Raw genomic sequence first — 22,439 nt, forward strand, 5'->3', positions numbered from 1 at the left:
CACTTCCCTCTTCCAGCTGTTATTATTGCTGTCATCACAGCATCTTAGCCTTAATTCAAACAGTCTCAGGACCGACCATGCTTTCAGTGCTCAGTGTCTGAGGGTAGGCGTTAGGATCTATTGGTTTGGAGATCCCAGCTCAGGCACTCAAAAGAACAACAGATCTAATCTGGAAAAATGGTTTCAGAATTTATTAGATATACCAAGTAAAAAAATGTTTTCTAGGGCCAGAGAGACGACTAAGCCAGTAAAAGCACTTACTGCTCTTGCAAAGAACCCAGGTTTGGTTCCCAGAGGTTTACAATTGCCTGTGATTTCAGTCCCAGACTATCCAATGTCTCAAAAAAAAAAAAAAACAAAAAAACTTTAAAGATACTTTTCAGATAAAACTAACAAATCAAAGGCCATCTTCTAGGCACTTTTTAACATTTAACAAGGTTAGAGGTGTGGGAACAGAAGAATTGTCTGGATGAAAAAAAAAAAAACGGCCGAAAGTGGGGCTGGAAGGACGGCTCAGAGGTTAGGAGTGCTTGCTGCTCATGCAGAGGACCAGAGTTCAGTTCTTATCACCCACGTCACATGGTTCATGGCTGCCTGCAACCCCAGCTCCAAGGGATCTGATACCTCCTTGTGGTCTCTGTGTGCACCTGAATAATATGACAAATGAATAATAAAATAATTTCTTTTAAGTGGCTGTGTGTCCAGTATGGCGGTGGTGCTTCGGGGGAGCGCCGCCTTTGCCTTTGCCTGAGAACCCTCTCTGTCCGGTCTATCTAGCCACTGTGGAGGCTTTCCAATACACGCTCATGTTTGTTCACCTGGCCAGCAGCGGGGTGGAGCACGAGTGGGTCCGTGCTCAAGCTGAGACCATCAGTCTTGTTCTGTGAACTGCGGCTCACGGAGAGGGAGAGCCTGTGAATGAGAACGTTTGAACGTGGGAGCTGATTGCTGTAACTACGGAGAGAAGCGGAAATGGGAGTCTGCGTTACTTTTCTCCTCGCTATGACCAAACACCTGAGAAGCAAGTCCAGGGACTGAGGATTTACTTTGGCTCGGCGTTTGAGGACACAGCCCAGCATGGCAGGAGAGGGCTTGCGGCAGGAGGGTGTTTTCTTACACCCTCCTCGACAGGAAACAGAGACCAGACAGGAAGCTGGGCCTGGCTACAAAACCCGAAGGTCCCCGCCTCTAGCCATCCACTCCGTCGTGAGGCACCCGCCTCCTAAAGGTTCCCTAGCCTTCCATTTGTCACCATCTGCTGGGGACCGAACATTCAAACATATGAAAACGAAGGGAACATGTCACATCTGGACCCATGAAAGAGCTGATGGGACTCTACAGTGACGGGCAGAGAAGGGACGGGTTGGCTGGGTTCCTGTGGACTCTAGCTCAGATCTGGAGCTTTCCTGAGACCACATCTCCTCCCTCATCCACAGACTGATAAGGTACTCTTGTTTCTATACGGTTCGTTTTACTATTTTGTGTAAGGCAAGTGGGTTCTATTATTTGCTTAAAAAAGAAAAAAAGATAACCCTGACCAAAATGCACAGAAAAGCAGATTGTTTTCCCAATACCTTTTGTAAAAACAAAGAAGAATTTGGTGTTTTTGCTGAGAGGTTCTATTGCCCCAAGGTAACGATGTTGCTTCTAAGAGGCGAAAGCCAAGTTTACTTAACCTTCTGAGAACCATTTACTCCTCCTTCGAAGTTTGGAGTAATTAGACCCAAATGGGAGTGGGTGAATAGAGTTGGGGCAGAGATATAAACCCCACGAGACATTAGTGTCAGAATACCAGTGCCCATGTCCAGGACCTCACACCTCAGGCATGGCTTCTCCCAGCCCACTGCCTCCTGGAGACTTTTGAAAGGCCTCAAGAAACCAGCTTCCATGACCTTGTTGGCCAGGCCTGCCCTGCCTGCCCAGTGGGCTTTTGAGTTGGGGACAGGGGTTTCAAAAATCAGTGATCCAGGGCTGGCAAATGGCCCAGAAGATCAAGGCACTTAATGCAAGCTTAATGATCTGCATTCGATTCCTGGGACCCACGTGGTGAAAGGAGAGGATCACTCCTGCAAGTTATCTTCTGACCTTCACACAGTATGCCCTCCAGTCAGTCACCCAACTAACCAACCAACCAATCAATGTAATAACAATTTTTAAAGTCAATGGTCCAGCAAAAGAGAGTGCTGGGAGAAATGGAGAAATCAATTTCAAGAAACACAAACCAACTTCTGTTTATTAAAAAGGATGCAATGTGTCTTCACAGAACACCAAATACAGACCTAATTTTAAAAAAATAGTCCTTGTTTTTGTTTTTGTTTTTTTTCTTCTTTGTCTCCTGTGGCAGAAAAGCTCATTTTCCTCAGCAGTTTGGAGTGGTAAGAGTTGCCGAATGGCTGGCAAGGGGCTCCAAATGTGTTCTCTGTGTTAGAAGTAATTAAGAAAGTATTTAAACATCTGAGCTTAGTCGGCCAGGCAGGTCCCACATTCGAGGCAGGTCAAGGCTTCACGTACATGGAGGATGACCCTGTTTACTGAGTGGAGATGGCTTTCGCAGAAAAGAAATTGGAGCATGTATTAGAGTGTGTATTTCTGAGTCTTTCCTATGTAGATGCTTCTGAGTGTAAACTCCTTGAACCACCAGGAAATTCTACATCCTAGAAGAACAAAAACTGTAGAACAAAGGTCCCTCTGTGGAGCTGTGGTGGTTTGAATAGGTTGGTCCTGTAGACTCATGTGTTTAAATGCTTGGCCCATAGAGGTGACAGTATTAGGAGGAGTGGCCTTGTTGGAGTAGGTGTGGCCTTGTTGGAGTAGGTGTGGCCTTGTTGGAGTAGGTGTGGCCTTGTTGGAGGAAGTGTGTCACGGTGTAGGCAGGCTTTGAGGTCTCCCAGGCTCAAGCGACGCCCAGGGTGACACGTAGTCTTCTGTTGCCTGTGGATGGAGATGCAGAACTCTCAGCTCCTTCTCCATCCAGTACCATATCTGCCTGCACACTGCCATGCTTCCCACCGCGATGATAATGGACTCAACCTCTGAAGCTGTAAGCCAGCCCCAATTAATGGTTTCTTTGTTGGAGTTGCTGTGGTCATGGTGTCTCTTCACAGCAATGAAACCCTAAGACAGCAGCCAATAAGCGTTTGCTAAACACCTCTTAGGCCTCAGTGAACAAGGAGAATCAGCAGATGCAAGAGAGACAGCAAAAGCACAGGCTCCACTTGGGAACCTCAAGGTGTCCTTGCCAGGCAGCCTTTAGGAAGCACCTGTGGGGTCAGACTGTAATCTGGGCATTAGAGCAAAGTGGTGAACCAAGATGGAAAAGACCCCTGTTCTCATGGAATGACAAACCAAAAAGGAAGTTTATAAAAATATGCTAACTTTTCAGAGTGAAGGAGATAAAACCAGGTAATAGAATTGATTGGGGCAAGGAAATAGGGCTAGTTTAAATATAGGGGTCAGGAAAGGCCTTTGGACCTGAATAATGAGGAGGAGGTAGCCAGAGAGGGTCTGGATAGGACAAGATTTTCATACCAAAGGCCTAAGGGATGTTCAAGGACTACACAAATGACTGACTGTGAGGGCAGTGCAGAGACGAAGCCAAAGGAGAGTCATGGACCATGAAAAAAAGGTTTTTTTCTTTTGTTTTTTTTTCTCCTTCTATGTTTTCTTCCTTCCTTTCCCCCTCCTTTTCTTTCTTTCTTTCTTTCTTTCTTTCTTTCTTTCTTTCTTTCTTTTTTTCTTCCTTTCTTTCTTCCTTTCTCTCTCTCTGTTTCTTCCTTCCTTTCTCTCTATCTCTCTTTCTGTCTACCTGTCTTTCTTTCCTTTCTGTGTTTGAGACAGGATCTCATGTGGACCAGGCCAACCTCAAACCCCATATGTAACAGAGTCTGGCCTTGAACTTGTAATCCTTTGGCCTTCCAAGTACTGGGATTATAGGTGTGTGTACCTCTATGTTAAGTGCTGGGGACTGAATCACAGCCTGTACATGCTAGGTAAGGCTTCTACCAACTGAGCAATGTCCCTCGCCCAAGAGTTGGTTTTACCAAGGTATGATGACAAGCCTTTGGAAGGCTCAGACAGGCAGAGTTCATAAAGCATTCCCTTCAGAGCAGGGGCACTGGAGGGTGGAACCAGGGTAGTGGCAATGGAGATGGAGGCATCATTGGATTTAATGTACAGCCTGGGGTTCAGGGTTTGAGTGAAAAAGGAGCCAAAGGGAGGATGACTTGAGTCAATACGCAGAGGTACTAACTATGGCTGGAGGGAAGGGGGAAGAAAATGTTTTAATGGGAAACTTAAGGAGATGGACTAGAAGGGAAAAGTGAAGATGATGGTTTTGGACCTACTGGATCTGAGGTACCTTACAGTTTCGACAAACATCAAAATCAAGCAAAATGAAATGGCAAGTCCAGGAAGTGTGGTGTCCACAGTAGCTTCAACCCCTTCACACTAAGATCCTTATAGCAGGATCCTAATTTTTAAAGTTTAACTCCACCCCTGACCTGGTTGTTAAGGGCATATTTGTATACCCTCACTTGTAAAATGTGACTAAAGTGTTGGTGACCACCCGAGATTGCAGCAAAGATTGAGTGATCGGCACTCAGAGCAGTTAATGTAGATCTTGGTCCATGGTAAGCATCTGAATAAACACTCACAGTTAGTGGCTATATTAACTTTCTATGTCTGCTGCAGCAAAGTGCTGCGAATAGGGTGGTCCAAAGTAGAGCCTCATGGTTCCAGTGCTGGGAAATCAGACATTATGATGACAGTGGGGCTGTGCTCCTTTTACGGCACGATTCCCTCGGCCTCTCCCAGCTTCTGGAGCTTGGTGGCGGCTCTGAAATCCCTGGGCTGGGAGCTGCGTGCTTTCGTTGACGCCCCTGTAGACACATAGCTGTCACTAGCTGTGCCTTTGTCCTCACACGCTAGACCATCTCTGTCTATCTTTCCCTCTTTCATCAGGACACTGATGCTTGATTTCACTATCTTTCATTCTTTATTTCACGGAGACAGGACGTATTAATTAATTTTCTCATCGGTGTAATAAAACACCTGACAAAAGCAGGAGGAGGAGGGAAGGCTTTGTTTTGGGTTGCGGTTTGACAGCACAGTCCATCACGGTGGGGAGATGGTGGAGCTGGAACATGATGTGGCTGCACGCTGAGTCCACAGTCATAAAGGGGAGAATGCTGGCGATCTCCTCTTTATCTGCGCTGGGACCTTAGCTAATGAAGTGGTGCCATGCACTTCCCATTCACGGTGACGCCTCCCTCCTCACTCAAGTCTCTCTAGAAGCAGCCTCACTGACAGCTGCCTGGGAGTCTAAGTCCAGTCAAAGTAACACAAAGTAACCATCAAATAAGGTTTCACTGTGTGTCCCGGGTTGGTATTGAACTCATTATATAGCATAGGCTGGCCTCCAACCTACAGAAACCTGCCTGCCTCCACCTCCCAAGTGCTAGGATTACAAGTGTGCGGCCAGGCCCAGCCAACACACCAATCATTTTAGACTAAAGGATGATGCTCCTCCAGTATGGCCGTATAACCTTGCCTTAACCAATTATAACGTATTCCCGAATAAGATCATAGTATTGGAGATTAGGAAAAGGAGGCATGACTCCAACCTGTGATAACAGTATTAATATGATAGGCCGCACTAACTTCTGTATCTTTGTAGAACAAAACTATCTACTACTGTCCTTAAGATCTGAGTGGCAGGTTTCTGCCTCCCCCCCCCCATAACGGATGTGATCATATGCACTTGGCATTTAGTTCAAAAAAAAAGAAAGAAAAAAAGGTTGAGGCGATCTGTTTATATTTAGAATCATGAGGTTTTTAAAGTGAATCTGAAGTGACTAGGAATAATTTAGTTCAATTCCCATATTTCATGGTTGAGGAGACTGAAGCTTAGAATTGTGATGTGATTTGGCAGAGGGCACATATCTGGATAGTGGCCAGTCCAGGTTTAGAAACACTGTGTGTTATGAGTGTGCGTGGCACATTTGTGTGTGTGAGTGCGTGTCTCTGTGTGTCCGTGTATCTGCCTGTCCCTTCAGTGCTGAGGATGTGAACGCTAGGCCTTGGGTTCTCTACGCAAGCTCCCTACCATGGATCTATTGTCCTCAAAGCCCTGGGAAATTTTGTCTTTTCAGATAATGACAGTTATACTGACCTGAAACTGCAGTTGAACAGAAGCTACATTTCATTCCCTTAACCCATCCTGAATCATGTCTCCTCTCCTAAGCATGTCACCTGCCTAAGGCCAACTGTAGCTTCAAGAGAAAATATCAGCTGTGAAGAAGGCAGGTCAGAACTACTTAATTTGGTTGTGCAACTGGTAGTTTGTCCAGAATTGGCTTTTCCTATGGCCATAGAATAGTTGCAGCAGCCACAAAGGTAATTGCTGCATTTGTAATTTTTTTTTTTTCCCAAATGTGTTGTCTCCTGGGGGCCTTGCTGTCTCTTAGAAACCTTTCCTCCCAGGGCCGCTCAGTTATTGGACACAGTAAATCGCTTGCCCAGGTCTGTTTGTAAATCAACCAATGCAGAGTCCATGCTCCAAAATACCTTTTTATCAGGCTCTCATACTTCAGGCCACTTTCTACCTGCTCTGATCACCTCACGGTTAGCCAGGAGGCAACTAGGGACAGTCTCAAGGCTCCAGGGTTAGCTGAAATCAATTAATCCTAACCCGGTTACTCAATCTGTTCCATGCTGCAGAAGGGCTTTTGGGGGGCACTTTTCCTCTGCCCCCGTTTTATCCTAAATCCCCATCGGGTGTCCCCATGTGGCTCTGGAAAGTGTGGCACATTGCTTTTTTCTAGAAAACTGTTGGAACAAACTATTTTTTTTTTAATTACAGCTATACTTGAATAATAATAAAGCCTGTGTTTTAAAAGGGTACGTGAATGGGTACGGAACAAGACGAAGTCTGTATTCTCAGGACACAGGGCTGAAGGTGCAAGGGATATCAGGTAGACAACTATATTTACATCCTCATCTGTAAAAGACTACAAGTTAGAGGAGAGGAAAACTGAGTGAATGTAATCAAGGAAGACTTTCTGGGATGCACGTGCTCCCGGTGAGAGCCAAGAGTGCTGTTTGGACTTGATGTGTGGCTCAAATGGGTTGGACCTTGATGGGGATGGAGAACAGGTGAACCTGAGGTGGAGAGAGTGGTTGAGTTGGCCAGAGAAACATCTTTGGTTCTTAATTTGCCTTGGGAATGGAAGCACTCAGTCATCTCTTCAAATGAACCAACCTGGTCGTTCGGAGCACTCGGGTCCCTCCCCTCCTAGATGTCTTGGTTGCAGAAACAAGATACTGTGACAAGAACACTGGATCATAAGATCTATTTCTGCCTCCTGTTAGTGACTCACTGGATGACTCAAGGTGAATCTACCAATCTCCGAGTCCCGCCCCCATCCACGGGGGAACAGAGCACATCAGAGTTTCAGGCAAGGCCAGCTGTCTGCAGGGGCTGGGCAAAGACCACCGGCCTGTCTTCCCCGTGGCTCACCCCCTCCTGGCTTTTCTTGCTCGTCCTCTCCTCCCACTCCCCAGCTTTATTCCCTGCTTTTCCTTCCCCAAATAGCATTGCGCCTAAGTAACACAGGCACGTGTCCTGGGATGGCTCATCAAACTCTGCAGGCTCTCTGCCCCCCGCCCCCATCTGCTTGCACAGGAGGTGGGGTTGGGATGGTGGGGGGGTGGGGGGGCAAGCCCATGATTGCTTGCTATTAGCAACTCGGTTTGCAGGATAAATAACGTGAACCTGAGTGCTAGCCCCTGTCTGCTAGGGCAGATTTCTATTTTGCAGCAGGTCAGCTTCCAAAGCACTGGGGCTTTCGATGTTAATAGCCGGTTCTCTCCAGGCACCACACTCGCCTTTCTTTACAACAGGGGCCCTAGTCCTGGTGGGACTTTGCATTAGAATCCAACGGAGAAACTATTGCTCTTCTCATTGTTTTCCTTACAAATTAGTTTTCTGGATTTAATGGCTCTGGTTGCTGAGCAGATTGAGGAAATTGGGGCGGATGGTGGGGTGGGGCGAGCTGGGAAGCCCATTACAGGCTCTTGGTTATTGGTTGCTCTAGGAACTGTGGGGTTTGAGATTTAGGTAGAATTACTTCTCTCCAGATTTCGGGAGGGGGGGGACGACTGTGAAGTGGAGGTGAACATTCTCTTTCCCTGGAAGGAATTATGTTTGTTGTGATTGCGTGTTCAAAAAAATTTAGAGAAATTACGGTGTCACAATATAATAGATTGAAAAGGTTCTCAATGGGATGTGGGGGTGTGCTGTACCGCTCAGTTGTGGGAAGATCTTATTATAGTCAGACCTGGGATTGAGCATTGCCTCGAAGATGGCTTCATTAATGCCCCACCGCATAAAAGTGAAAACACAACAACAAGAGGGGAAAAACCCAAACCTGGGATGCTCTGCTCTAGAAATGTGGGCCCAGGGACATTCTAGGTGGGTAGAGATGGGTGGGGGGAGGGGGTATGCAACTACAGTTCCAGTTCCAGGGCTGGGCTGGGCTGGGCACTGGAAGAGGTCAGCAGGTCTGTGAGATGGATGGCAGAAGCTGGCAGCTTGGCTGATTTATCTTTGGGTTTAAGGCGTGTTAGTTGTTTTTGCAGTGAGCTGAGACCAAACAGAGCCTTTCAGGCTGGAAAACAGGCTGAGTGGGAGTTCCCACAAGAGGCTGAGCTTCGACGTAGGAAGATGGAAATGGATGGTGGGATGTGCAGCAAGAAAAACAACTATTTGTAAAGGAGAAATTGAGGAGCAGGAAAATTATGCCAAGGGAGCAATGTCATTAGCCTTCTGCTTCAGGTGGAAGCTTTTTTGGGCTAACAGGGTGATACTTTGCAATTAAAAACTAAGCTTATAAGGATGTGACTGTCCCTGTAGTATAACACTGGGATAATTTCCCAAAGAGTAGGATCAAGGCTGTGTTAATGGGGAATACTATATATCCCTTCTCTATTCTATGTTGCAGTCCTTGGAAGGAAATCAGTTGTTGTAGCCAGAGGTGTTGGCTTTCAGATCTCATTTGTTGTGGGGGGGAAAACAGAAGTACAGTGGAAACAATTCCTTATGTCCCTCCCTCAACACACAGCTGAGAACCCAGTGCTGAGAACATTCCCTCAGTTAGTGGCAGGATAAGAAGAAAATGGGCGAGTCTTGCTCCATCCTGTAATGGTGACTCTTCATTGTCAACGTGATTGGATTTAGGATCACCATGGAAACACGCCTCTGGGTGTGTCCAGGACAATGTTTCCAGAAGGGTTAAACTGAATTGAGAATATAAAGCCAAAATAAAACTCTTCCCAAAGTTGCTTTGGTCATGGTTTTTCATCATGGCATTAGGAAAGTACCTATTACACCAACAGAGGAAAGGCTTTGAAGGAAGATGTGGAAGGGATGAAATGAGATGAAGAGAGGAGTTGGAGAATGAGGGACGCTCATGTGGATCTTGTCTTCCTTTAGGTGCAAATGTAATAGCTGTCATTTATTTGAGGACCTGCTCTGTTCCAAGTTCCTTTACACTGATGGTCTCATTTAACCATCACAATAATTTTGAGAAGGCACCAAAAGACGAAAAAGTTCTCTTGAGTTCTGAGAAGCAGTCGCAGATACTTATAATCCTAGCACTTGGAGGCTGAGACAGGGAGAGCATGTGTTAAGGGCTAACTTGGGCTGTGAAGTGAGATCCCCATCACACACACACACACATACACACACACACGCACACACACACGCACACACACATAAACTCCTGTGACTTGCCCAAGGTCATTCCACTAGTCAGCGGTGGATCCCAGCCTTACATTAGGTGGTAACTCTAGAACTCAGCCTTCCAACCACACACATATGGGCCTGGGGAACATAGTGGTAGTATGAGTTGAAGTTCTCTGAAGACTATAATGAGATTTTGGTTTCTTTAAAGACACAGAAATGTTATGTGACTGTGTTTTTGTTCCAGTCCCAGGTGTGGGGAAATGGGGCTGCTCCAGATTGACCAGAGCAGCCGACTATGATTTGTCTCAGGTTCTGGCAGGGATGTGATTTTGTCAGCTGAGGATAGTTTATGTTTGGAATTCTGGGGACTCTTCAGAGTATATAAAATGCAAGAGCCCCACGAGGTGGTGAGGCTGTTGCTCCTGTTGCTGGTTGCTGCTTACTCCTCCTCCTGCTGCTGCTACTGCTACTGCCATTGCTGGTTGCTAGATTGCTTTTTGCTGTTTGGTGATATCTTGATGACAAAGATCAAACTTGCCTCAAGGAGCTCAATGTCCCTAATCAGCAGATATTATTCTAACGAGATCAATGCCCTCTTTCCCCTCTCTGCTCTTTTCTTTCCTACCTAGTTTTGGGGGTTTGGATGGGATGGGGTGATGTAAGGTGGTAGAAAAAGGAACGAAATAAAGTAGCCAAAGGACAGGTTACAGAAAACAATGTGACTATATGAATGATCTGGTACCTGCTTAACCTTGGACTTGACTTTGGAGACCACTGTGGCTGTGGACAGATAGAATGCTATAGGTCCAAGTCAAAATTATCTTGGACTATCTTAGGACTTCTTATTACTTTAACTTTTGTATCTGACCTAACATTTTCATGACTGATAGACACATTTCCCAGAATGTATTATGAAGCTTAACCTCCCCGGAGCCTGAAGCTAACAGTGCTGTATGATAACATCTGAAGCCCAAAGAGGAGTGTTATGGTTTTGTAACTGGAGTTTTTATGGAAAAAAGCCTAAGCTCCAACATCCTCAAAATGCTGACTGGGCCACCCATCCTCATGTAAGCTTATTAAAGAGATGACTAATGGTGCAAAGCAGGAAGAAGAGATTTAGTCAATATGGGTACATTTTGGGGGGGTCAGATAGAGGGGTCTAGTGACACAAACTCTGGGCTTAAGTAGAGAAAAATTTAGAGTAAAGATCAAAAAGTCTGCATTATGAACTCCTGGTTAAGGTGTGGTCTAACTGACTGTCACTTCTGTGAGGTGGTCCTGAGGTTGTTACTACCATCATTGCTGGATGGATGCGACCTGGTTCTCCTAAGCCTCCTACTTCTGCTCCGGGGCGCTGCCTCCTTGTCATGGAGACTTGCCCCCATTTGGGTTTAGCTGTGCTGAAAATCCAAGGTGTGACTCAAGAGAAAAAGTTAAGGACGACTTATCTCTGTGTTTTCTGCCAAAAAAAGGAGGCAGACAGAAACAAAATCAAGACATTGGTATCAGATGTTTGTCCTGCTTTAGTGACCATTTTTGTTGAACTGTAACAATCCCAGAAATGGAAGTAATTTGATTTCTAGAACTTGCTTCTGCCCTCCCCACTCTATCGACCCCTAGTAATATCCTGCCAGGAAAAGTGTTTATTCATCACTTGACATTCTTAAAGTCTCCATTTCCTGGTTACCCCTAGCAACGATCAACAGCATCTGGAAAAAGGAAACTTTCAATCTCCTTTCTACCCTTCTTTTTCTAAAGCCTGTAAGACAGGACTCTACTCTGTCACAGAGGCCTGGTCCTGCTGCTGCCTGCCTGCCTGTGGAGTTAATAACTTTTCTAATAAATCTCTTACCCAAAGGGACAGCCTGACTTATTGTCCCCGTTGAGGCCCAAACCTAGAACCTTTCAAACTTGTCAGTCTGAATGAGGAGTCAATGCTTTATACCAAAAGCAGTTTCTTTTTCTTTTTTTAAACAGTTTTATTTTACTAAAGACATATCTGCTGGAACAGTGTCTTTTTTTTTTTTTTAAGATTGTGTATACAATGTATGCCTGCATATGTGCCTGCATGTCGGTAGAGGGCACCAGATCTTCTTATAGAGGTTGTGAGCCACAATTTGGTTGCTGGGAATTGAAGTCAGGACCTCTGGAAGAGCAGTCAGTGCTCTTAACCTCTTAGCCATCTCTCCAGCCCCTCAAAAGCAGTTTTTAAGTGCTATCACTTAGAAACAAGTTTGGAAACAAGTTTGGTATCTCCCCATCTCCTTGCCCCAAAGACTCATGAGTTGAGGACTTAGCTGTCAGCTGATGGGTTTAAGGGGAAGAAATTGGATCCTGAGGACTCTGACCTAGACAGTGGCTAGTTGCCGTGTAGATTAATAATCTGTCGATATTCCTAGGAAGTAGGAGAAAGAATGGGGCACAGGCTGATGGCAGCAAATCACTGGGGCCTGCCCTGGAGAGATGTGTCTCTTTGCTTTCTGCATTCTGTGAGGCGAAGCGCTCTTCTTGACAAAGCCCTGCCGCTGCCATGGTGTTTATCCCCCCTTAGGCCCAAAGCCATGGCCTGAGATGTCTGTGCCCGAGTATTTGTGCACCAGGTGTCTTGTCACAGCGACCAGAAGGTAACACAAAGAGACGCCTCCAATTTCCTGCCACCAGCCTACCTGATGTTTCCACTCCTGAAACCGGTGAACATAGCTCCTGATTTATGACCTTCTCTTGTTCTTCGTGAAAGCCCACGTAACATCTTCTATGGTGACTCAGAGTGACTTCCATGTGTGTTCCTGGGCCACCATCCTTCGTCTTTGGCTCAGAATAAATTGTTTTTCTTAGTTGTTCTGAAGTGGGATGTGTGTTGGAGCACTGGGGATTGGCTTCATGTATGCTGGGCAAACACTGGACCACGGAGCTACACTCCTAGTCCCTGAGTTCTTATCTTAGGTCAACAGTAGTCACAACGTTCAGGGTTCTGGGTCTTTCTAGCTTTGGATTTTTTTCTGGTGAAGGACTGTTTCACCTGCTATTAGAGGAGGGACCATATAAAGAGCAGTTGGAAATAGCAGTCTCGATGTTGAAAGGGGAATGGCCCAACTCAATGGTTATCCTGTGTACCTGGATGACTAGTCACACAGAGAGGTTGAAAAAAAAATGGCAGTTGACCCCCTGTTCTTTGGGGGTCTGAAGGAAAGAGGGTCCTGTCACATGGATCACAGAGGTTACTGAGGACTGGTGCTGAGGTGCCCTGTTTCCAGAGCCAACAGCTCTGAAGGTGGTCCAGTCCAGCGAAGGTCACAGAAGAGCTGAGCCCTTCTTAGCACTCATCTGTCCTCTCTAAGTCAGAGTTCTTCAGGCAACTGTGTGCCTCAGGAGAATAGGACCAAAGTAGGTTTCCCAGAGAACTCCCAGGGACACCTGGGAGACAGACATGAAGGACTTCTGTTCATTCATTCATTCACTCACCAATCAGATCGTGTTCACTCTGCCAGTACTATGAGCCAAGCACGATAAAGATACAGAGCCTAGGTTAGTCCTTCAATGTTTTTAACAGCATGGATAGACCAGAGACATACAGTCAACTATGAAAAGTGAGAGTAAGCCTTGTAGGCTGGCTAACCTGGGGCAGGGGGAAGTCAGACAGAATTCTTGGAAAAGATACTCTCCAAGCTAACCTCTGCAAGCCAATAGGTATGAAGCCTGGTGAGGAGTGAGCAGCCCGAGAGGTGAGCTTTCCAGGCAGAGGAAAGAGCATGGATGAAGACCCATAAGGGATGGAGAACATGGTAGGCCTAGCTCTCCCTGCTAACCGCACGCCAGTGTCAGGCTGTGTCACAAAAAGCCTTGTGAACTTTGTTTAGACCTTTGAGGGAAGGTGGGGTGGAACCATTGAAGGGCCTCAAGCACAGGAGCAGCAAGGTCCGGCTACAGAGGTAATCCACTCTGGAAGGCTTACCTCTGTAAGATGTGGAAGGCTGTTAAGAGGCAGACCAGTCAGAGAACTACTGAAGTTTCTAAGCAAGAAATAACATTGCTTGGGCCAAAACCCAGGGTGGGGGGGGGGGGAGACTTCAGGTGCTGTTTGGAGCCAGGACTTCCTTGCCATTTCCCATGGATCTGGGTCCAGCCTAGAAGTGCCAGCATGGGCAGTATCCTAAAGCAACAAAGGTCTGGTACCACATACCTGTGATCCCAGCACTTGGGAGGTTGAGACAGGAAGATTGGGCTAGTCTGGGCTACATGGGGAGCCCTGCCTCAAAAATCACAACAGTAGCAACAGGAAAACCCAGACCGTTCATGAGTTGCGGTGGTTCTAGAAAAGACCAGAGATTCGATCAGCTGTCGAAGAATCAAGTAGATATCCTTGGGTAAGGCCTCAGGAACTTAGCAGCGTATCTAGCCAGGCAGGAAGCGCGGGCGAATCCAGGGCGAGAGCATCACACTGGCAGGCATCTGAAGTGAGGTCAGGGACACGGAACCAGGACACCGTGTTTTCACCCATTCCCGTTGCTGCTGCTTTGTCAGCTCTTGTCGTTTATAATTCCTTTAGATTTGTCATTTTAACCCCCTTTGCCTCTGTTTTATATGGGGATTAGCAATATGACCTTTTAAAAACGCAAAGGGCAGTTGCTTGTTTTGATGAGGTTGATGTGGGGAAAGTTGGGGGATGGCACCTGTGTCTTACTTGGTTGGAGAAAGTTTATGGAGGAGGGGTGGGACAGAGGTTGTTTATCTGGAGAAAATAAGATAAATCAATATGGTCACTACGACTATCTTTTCTCTCTTTCTTTAGCAGGGTTTTACTGTGTAGCCCCAGCTGGTCTGGAGCTCACAATGTAGACCAGGCTGGCTTGGAACTCACAGAACTCCGTCCCATTTTCCAAGTGCTAGGATTAAAGGCACACATCGACACACCTGACTCCCCGCTTCTTTTAGACGACTCCTTTCAAGAGGTGTCATATAATTTTTGTCCCTTCGTATGTAGGCTAGGTTGAACAACGCGTTGCTCATGGCCTTCCAAAATATGGTGAAACTGGCAGTGTGTAACCTCTGAGGAGAGGTTATGAATTACATTTCTCACCCACTCCCCTCAGATGACTTGCTGGGGGGTGGGGAAGCCAGCTGCTATTTGTTAGGCGGCTCGGCTAGCTTGTGGAGAGGCACACAGGGGCAGGAAGCCACTTGCCACATGCATGGAAGGAGGCAGTGTCTCCCAGTCAGGCAGGTCCTGGCTTTCTGGTTTTCTAGCCGAGACCCCTGAGATTTGTCTAAAGTTATGACATAGGGAAATTATCTCAAGCTTGTCAGTCATAGGGTGATTTTTTTCCATAATAAAAGAGAACCAACCCAGAGATGGAGTTGTATGTGGCTTAAGACTGAGTTAACTGAAAGTTGAATTGAAATGGAGACCTTTTATTCCCTAATAGAGGACCTTCTCACTGAAGAGGTTCAGCCACTCATCCATCCATCCATCCACCCACCCACCCATCCATTCACTCATCCACCCATCTACCACCTATCTACCTAACCATCTCTCCTTCCTTCCTTCCTTCCTTCCTTCCTTCCTTCCTTCCTTCCTTCCTTCCATCTGTCTACTCATCCTCCCTCCCACCCATTCATCCACTCATTCTCCCATTTATTCATCCATCCACCCATCAATCCATCTACCCATCCATTCATCTATCCATCCATCCATCCATCCATCCATCCATCCACCCATCCATCCAACAAGTCCTGTGTAAGTTCCTCAAGAGCAAGAACTCTGCTCCCACCCCTTTTCTCCCTCCTCTCTTTTCTTCTCAATTTTTCTGGGCAGGATTGTGCCCTGCAGCTGAGGCTGGCTCCTGCCTCTGCTTCGTTAGTGCTGGGATCACGGGCGCATCTCAGCATAGCTGATTTTTCTTACGTTTTTATGTCTACAACACCAAGCACATAATGAGCATTCAATATGCAATTGTTAAATAGACAAATAATGAATTGGCTCTTTCAGGGAGTTCTCAGAATCAGGGCATTAGATGAGAATATCAGTAATTCAAAGGCTGCTATAGTGGAGGTAGGTACCGGAGAGGACAAGCTTATTTAGGATGCTGGAGCCAGAAAAGATCTGTTGTCTGAGCTGAGGGTGTTTTTAAATTTGAGGCAGGATCTCACTTTGCAGTCCAGGCTGACTTCAAACCATGGAAACCCTTTTATCTCAGCCTCCCAACTAGGCGTGTAGCACCACACCCAGCTTTGAGCAAGGTTTTACAGGGTAGACAGTTGCCTAAGATGCTGAGGGGAGCTATTGTGAGAACAAAAAGGCACATGTGGAGTCTGACAGAGTTCTGGGTACCTAGAACCCTAACTTGGACTCTTTTATTTCATGGGGGTAGAACTACTGAGAGGGACACATGTAGGACAGCCATGTGGCCTGGCCTCAGGAGCAGCAGGCCCAGCCTCCTCAGGGTGGTTCTGGGTCTTCTTTACGGGAATGCAGTCTGTTTTTAGGTGCCTCATTCTACATGCCAGCGATGGCTCACTCTCATCCTCACTCAGTTTTCTCCAGCTTGCCTTTTTTTCTCATGGTCTTGCTTCACTCACCCTTCAGTTCATTTTCTTTATCTGGTTAACACAGGTCACCCCCTTAATACTCAGTGGAAAAATCATTTCTTTTATGATACATGTCTCTGATCAAGCTGCCTACTGGCCCACCTTACCCTGGTTCCATCCTTCCTTTTTATCCTGTCAGGTTTGATGTTTGCTGCCAGTAAATTCATTCTCTTGAGCTTTCTCAGTTCACGTTTCCCAGAGACAGAACCTCATCTCTCAGTTCTTTCAGAGAACTGATCTTAAATAGTAAGTTGTTAGTCAGCAGCTGTTGGGGGAGGGGGGGTGGCGTGGGCATAGAGGTCCTGTACACACAGACGAGAACCGAGGGAACCTAGAATGTTAAACATGCAGACTTATTCCTTCAAAGGAAGGGATGCATAATTTGTTATCCACCCAGAAGTCTGGGGGCCAGATGTGGTGAATAGCCTGGCAATATTTGCACTATCTGTATGGCCAAGACCACACTGGACCCTTCCTTAAACCCTTATGTTGCGTTCTAGCTTTAAGGAAGATGCCACACATATTTTACAAAGAGTGTCAATGTAATCATAAGCTTTATAGTGTACACGGGATTGAGTGTTTTATCACCAGCAAAGCTTTCACCAAGCCGTGCTGCACTTACCGATGCCTCAAATAAACTACTCAAGGTCAGGGTCTCACAGTTTAAACCGACACCAGCTACTGAGCTGCGTTGAAGCAAACTACTTTCTTGGATAGTTGCTCTGCTCGCTGTGGTGGCTTCCGAGATCGTCACAAGCAACCAAAAAGTTTCGTTGCCCTTCGGACAACCTTGATGCAAAAAGTTGTGGCACAGGAAGGCGGGCAGGGATATAAGGACAGAAAGAGCCCCATAGCGCTGCCTCTTCAGCACAGCTCAATGGCAGGGCGAGTTCCCTGAGGATCGAGGACAAGATGTCTTAGTTCAGTGCTGTTCTCCAGAGCAATATAACCAAGGTAATTTAGAAACATAGAAATCCATTTGGACCATGCTTTTAGGGACTTCAAAGTCCAAGACTGAGAGGCTGCATTTGATGAAGGCCTTTATGTTGTATCATAACATAGCAGAAAGTGACCACTGTGGTGTGGTGGTGTGTGTGTGTGTGTGTGTGTGTGTGTGTGTGTGTGTGTGTAAGGGAGGGAAAGAGAGAGACTGAACTCATTGAGTTCATTAGAACTCATTGGATCTCCCCCCGGTATAACTAACTCACTCTTGTGTGGCACTCATTTTTAAACTCTGTTTTATTTGGGATATTCATACCTTTATCTCCCTTCCTCCAACCCTTTAACTCTAGGTAAGAAGGAGAAGGTGAATGGGGAGAGCGGCACAGACCCCTTTACTTCCCCCATCCATTTGGGGTAGATGGCTTCTGTCGGGGGCTATCCCAGTCTCAGTCACAGCAAATGCAGCAGTCTCCTCCAAGATGCTGTGCCACAAATCATCTCTCCCGTATTTCTACAAACTGCCACACTGTCCATCTCTGGTCTTTCCAAACTGCTGTCACACACCACACTGCACGCCACACTGTCTCTCTCTGGGCTCCCAATTTATCTTCCTCAGAGTCCAAGACCACGCCCCTCTCTGTGCTGCACGAGGCAGGCTGTTACCAGCTGGCAAAGACCATGCCCCACAGGAAGCAATTACCAGCTGTGGCCAAACTAAAGCCCAAAATAAAATTCTACACTTGGATTTAAAACAACAACAACAACATATTTACATAACATAACTGAATTTTCAAAGAAGCCAAGACTTCCATTACACTCCTGTGACAATGGTATTAGTCCGTCCATGCGTCGTCAAGAACTGATTACCTCTTGTAACGATGCAACACTGCTGTATTTTAGAGAGTGACTTTCCAACTACCAGCTTTGAAGGCAATGTTCAAACTGTAGCTCGAAGGTCTGGGGTTTTGTAGCAGAGAGGTTTGGGTGCCCACACCACATCTTGTCTATCTCTGGTGCGAGATGCTGCCATGTTGAATTGTTCTGACGATGCTCAAGCCCAGCGCTCAAGAGGTTCCACAGCCAGCACACTCTGCCTGCTGCCTCTGAGTGTCAACAAAGCCACAAGAAATGCTCATTTTGGGGAGAAGAGGTTGATCAATGTACTCCGGGGTAGCCTCAGGCAGGGGAGAGACCGAAGCTGAGAGATCAACGCTCAGCATCCTGCCGTTTAGGTGGGAAGTTTGGGAAATGACTCCCAAGCTTCTCATGGAATCAGTCCCTCCATTGCTTCCACTGGGGGTGTCCCCACTGCATTGTCACCTCTCTTCGTCTCTTCCTGTCCCCTCACTCCTTCATTCTGGATAGCCCCACGAACAGCGTTGCATTAGAGTCCTAATCTTTGACTGTTCTTAGGGGAACCCAACTGACATTTATTCTGACGGCCATGAGGAGCACTGGCAGCACTTTCCCTTTTTCTGATAATACCCCATGATAAACTCTCTGCAGTCTTGTGGGCAGAGAGGACATAAGAATAGTAGGTCACCGTGCTCCAACTTAAGGAGCTTATAGCCTCCCCCTCTCTGGTAAGCGGTTCGGGTGTTTGTATTTCCGTTTTCTCCTTTGGCCCTCTCAGCAACCTTTGCAGAGAACCAGTGCAAACATCATTATCCCCATCTTACAGGAAAAGCAAGAGGAGACAGAGGTGGTCAACACAGATTACAAGGTCACACAGCCAGTGGCCTTTCAGGCAATTAAAATCTTCAGCCAAGTAGATGAATTATCTCTGTTACTCTGAGAAAGTAATGTTAAAAGCAACACATTTGCAATAATTTAATTATCTGCTTGCCTTCATTATTTTTTTTTCTCTGCGTTCTCTGTTTCTCCTTAACTTTCCAAATATTGTACTGGCTTTTAATCAGTGCTATATAATTTCTTCAGAGAAACTAGGTCAACGTACAACGTGTTAACGCAGCTTTCCTTTTGCAGCTTAAACACAATTTTAGTAAAATTTCATCTCACAAGAAGGAAGAGAGAAAAAAACCCTATTGAGTGCTTGCATAATTGGAAGCAGAGTGCCGTGATTACATATGTATTTCAGATGACCGGAGGGCGGAGGGCAGTGTGGAGGGAACTGGAGGGGCAGGAATCCATCTTCTCTCTGTAGGTGGTTCTAACCCTTTCCATGGCTTTAAATAACAGCCTTATGCTTGGTGACTCACACATTTCCATCTCCAGCTCCAACATCGCTTCTGAAGTCCTGACTGGCATATTCAGCCTGTAATTGACGTCTCCGCAACATACAGTTAGCTGTCTCCCAGGCGCTTCTGCGGGCTCTCTCTCAAACTTCACACATTCAGAGCGCAGCTCTTGATTTCCACCATCACTACCCACCCACAAATATTTCTTCCCAGTGTTTTTTCCCCACTCTTGGTGAGTGGCACCACCACAGCGAGCTGTTCAAGCTGCGTAAGCTTGGAAGTGGTCCTTGCTGCCTTCTCTCTCATCATCAGTTTCCATTCCATTACCAAGTCTGAGAGCCTGCATCTCAGATCAGCTTCCTACCCCCAATACTGGCCACCTCACCAGGGAAGCTACTATGAGCACTCGTCTGGGCTCTGGTTGTGTCCTTCCAACAGATCTGTCTTCCTCCATTCACCCTTGCTTTCTGCGTGGAGGGAGATTTCTGTTCCATTGTCTTGAGCATCCCTATTAGAGGTACCAATGGGTGACGAGCTGGCTGCTGTCCGTGAGATGAGTCTAGTACTCGGATCATCAACTTGTCTTTTGTCTCAGTAAGGGGCTAAAGCATTTACAAAGAATAATCCACACTTCTGCAGTGTTTTAAGAGCAAGAAAACCTGTCCTTATCATCAGGTGGCCTCTGTTCCCATGATAAAACATTGACCAAAAGGGAAGGAAAGGTTTTACTTGGTTTACAGATCATAGCCCATCATGGAGAGAAGCCAGGACAGGAGCTCAAGGCAGGAGCCTAGAGGCAGGAGCTGAAGCAGAGAGCACAGAGGAATGCTGCTTCCTGGCTAGTTCTCTGTGGCTGTTTTTTTACGGGAACCACTTGCCTTGGGACTGCATCACCCACAATGCACTGGGCTACATCCTGAGACTTGCCTAGATCGTGATCTGATGGAGGCAATATCTTAATTGTGGCCCCTTCTTCTTAAGTGGCTCTAGTTTGTGTTGTGTTGAGGAAAACTAACCAGGACACCCAAGAAGGATCTCCTCTCCCACCCCCAACAACTGGGCCACCTTTAGGCCACTTTAAAATTTGTATCTGGTAAGTGTGAATTAAGCCCCAGAGTCTATGGTGTGTGTGTGTGTGTGTGTGTGTGTGTGTGTGTGTGCGCGTGTGTGTAGATAAAAGGACAGCTTGCTAGAGTCAGTTCTCTTTCTGCCTTGTGGGTTCCGGGGCAGGAACTCAAATCATCATTCTTGACAGCAAGCTCCTTTACCTGTTTGGCCGTCTCTCAGACTCCCCAAACAGCCCCCTTAAGCTTATGTCTTTGAATACCTGGTCACCAGATGGTGGTGGTGCTGTTTTTTTTTTGGGGGGGGGGCTGTGGAATGTTTCAGAAGTGGAGCCTGGTACGAAGTCATAGGGCTTTGGGGGGGGGCTAAAGGACCCTAGTGTAACAATTCTAGCCCAAGCTCTCTGCTTTCTGGTTGCTTGCTGGATGTCACCAGATGCTTCTGTTGTTGCCACAGGCTGTTCTGCTACCATGCCTTCTCTGCCAGGTGGACTGTAAGCCCTGGACAGTGAGTCAGAATAACTCCTACTCCACCTCAGGGAGACAGATAGCAATAGTCACTATCATGAGCTCACTAGGTCTTTTCTTTATGGGGCTGCCTATTTGACCAGATTGATAAAATGAGCACCCCAGTAGCTAGCAGAAATTGAGGGAGATGATGTGGAAAGTGGGAGAAAGAGGATCAGGCTGAGAGTTGGGCTCATGGGTTGTCCAGTTAAATCTGGAGGTCAAAAAACAAAAGTGTCTAATGGGAGCTTAGCAAGAGTGAGGACCTTTGGGAAACTCGGAACTAAGGCTGACAGGGAGATGAAACAATAAAAAAGCTTTCAGTTGGGGCTAGGAGTGTGGTTCATGGCAGCATGCAGGTCCGGTATGTAGGAGGCCCTGTGTGGACACCCCAGCACTGCATGGAGCAGGTGTGGTCATGCACATGCTAATCCCAATACACTACAGGTGGGGGCAGACAGATCAGGAGTTCAAGATAGCAAGTTTCAAAAGTCAATCGTCAGTGTTTGTGCTTGCCTGTGGGAATAATAGGAGAGTTTCCGGAATGTAATATTCACAAATTTGGAAACACCCAAAGTCTAAATGAAGTGGGATGGAAATGTGATTGCAATTCATCGTACAGCCTAGTGGTTAGGTTCTGATTATTGCAGCTACTCCGGGAAAGTGTGTGAACGCTGAACAGGATTGGTCAAACTCTGTCTGGATGAAAGGTTTAGGCTTCAGAAACACACCGAAATGAAACAAATTGCTCTTTGGGGTAAGGGACTTTAGAAGAGTTTTTAACTCCATAGACAGACAGGCAGACAGCATCAGGATGGAGACTATGAGGAGAGTTCAAAGTGTAGCGAAGCGGAGGTCCGCTGCACCTAGCGCTACCGGCACCTGCTTGCAGCCAGGCTAGCGCTGAACCAGCTGTGAGGGTGGGCAGGCAGGAGAAGTTGCTTTAGTTCTGAAAGTCTAACGGCTGTAGTTTCAGAAATTCTTAACAGTTCGAGCAGCAGCGGAGGAGCCCTGCCAAAAGATGTGGCTAACACTGATTAAATACAGCTGGCCACTCTTTAGGAGTTTCTGTGCACAGCCAAATGCCTCACACTCGTCTCTATCCACTCACCCATCCCACTTGCTCCCTGCTCTCTTGGCAGGGTTCTCCCGCCGCTTGCTCCTTCTTCACTCCTGTATCATGTATAAGGGACACGTGAACCGGTGGCACCTGCCTGTTATCAGGATCAGGGATGCTGGACTGCACGGAACTGTCTGTAGAGTACTTGTCCGTGACCGACAGCATAGCGGGTGAGCACACCACGGATGCGCGAGCGGTGAGCTGAACTATGGCACCGCAAAGTCGCTGTGTGTGAAAGGTCTTAGATTCAGGTTCAAGAGGGATGTTTCGGTGGATTGTTG

At 46.7% G+C, this 22,439-nt stretch overlaps 1 long non-coding RNA gene across 3 annotated transcripts in view; it reads left to right on the forward strand.

Annotated features, from left to right (window-relative positions):
• Positions 1-1,113: 1,113 nt before the first annotated feature.
• Positions 1,114-22,439, forward strand: part of LOC132656945 (uncharacterized) — a 29,743-nt gene continuing 8,417 nt past the window's right edge. For all 3 annotated transcript variants that reach the window (XR_009594781.1, XR_009594783.1, XR_009594782.1), the window contains exon 1: positions 1,114-1,445. This is a non-coding gene — a long non-coding RNA (uncharacterized LOC132656945). The remainder of the gene's footprint in view (positions 1,446-22,439) is intronic.

This window comes from Meriones unguiculatus, chromosome 10 (genome assembly GCF_030254825.1).
Source record: "Meriones unguiculatus strain TT.TT164.6M chromosome 10, Bangor_MerUng_6.1, whole genome shotgun sequence".
NCBI lineage: Eukaryota > Metazoa > Chordata > Mammalia > Rodentia > Muridae > Meriones > Meriones unguiculatus.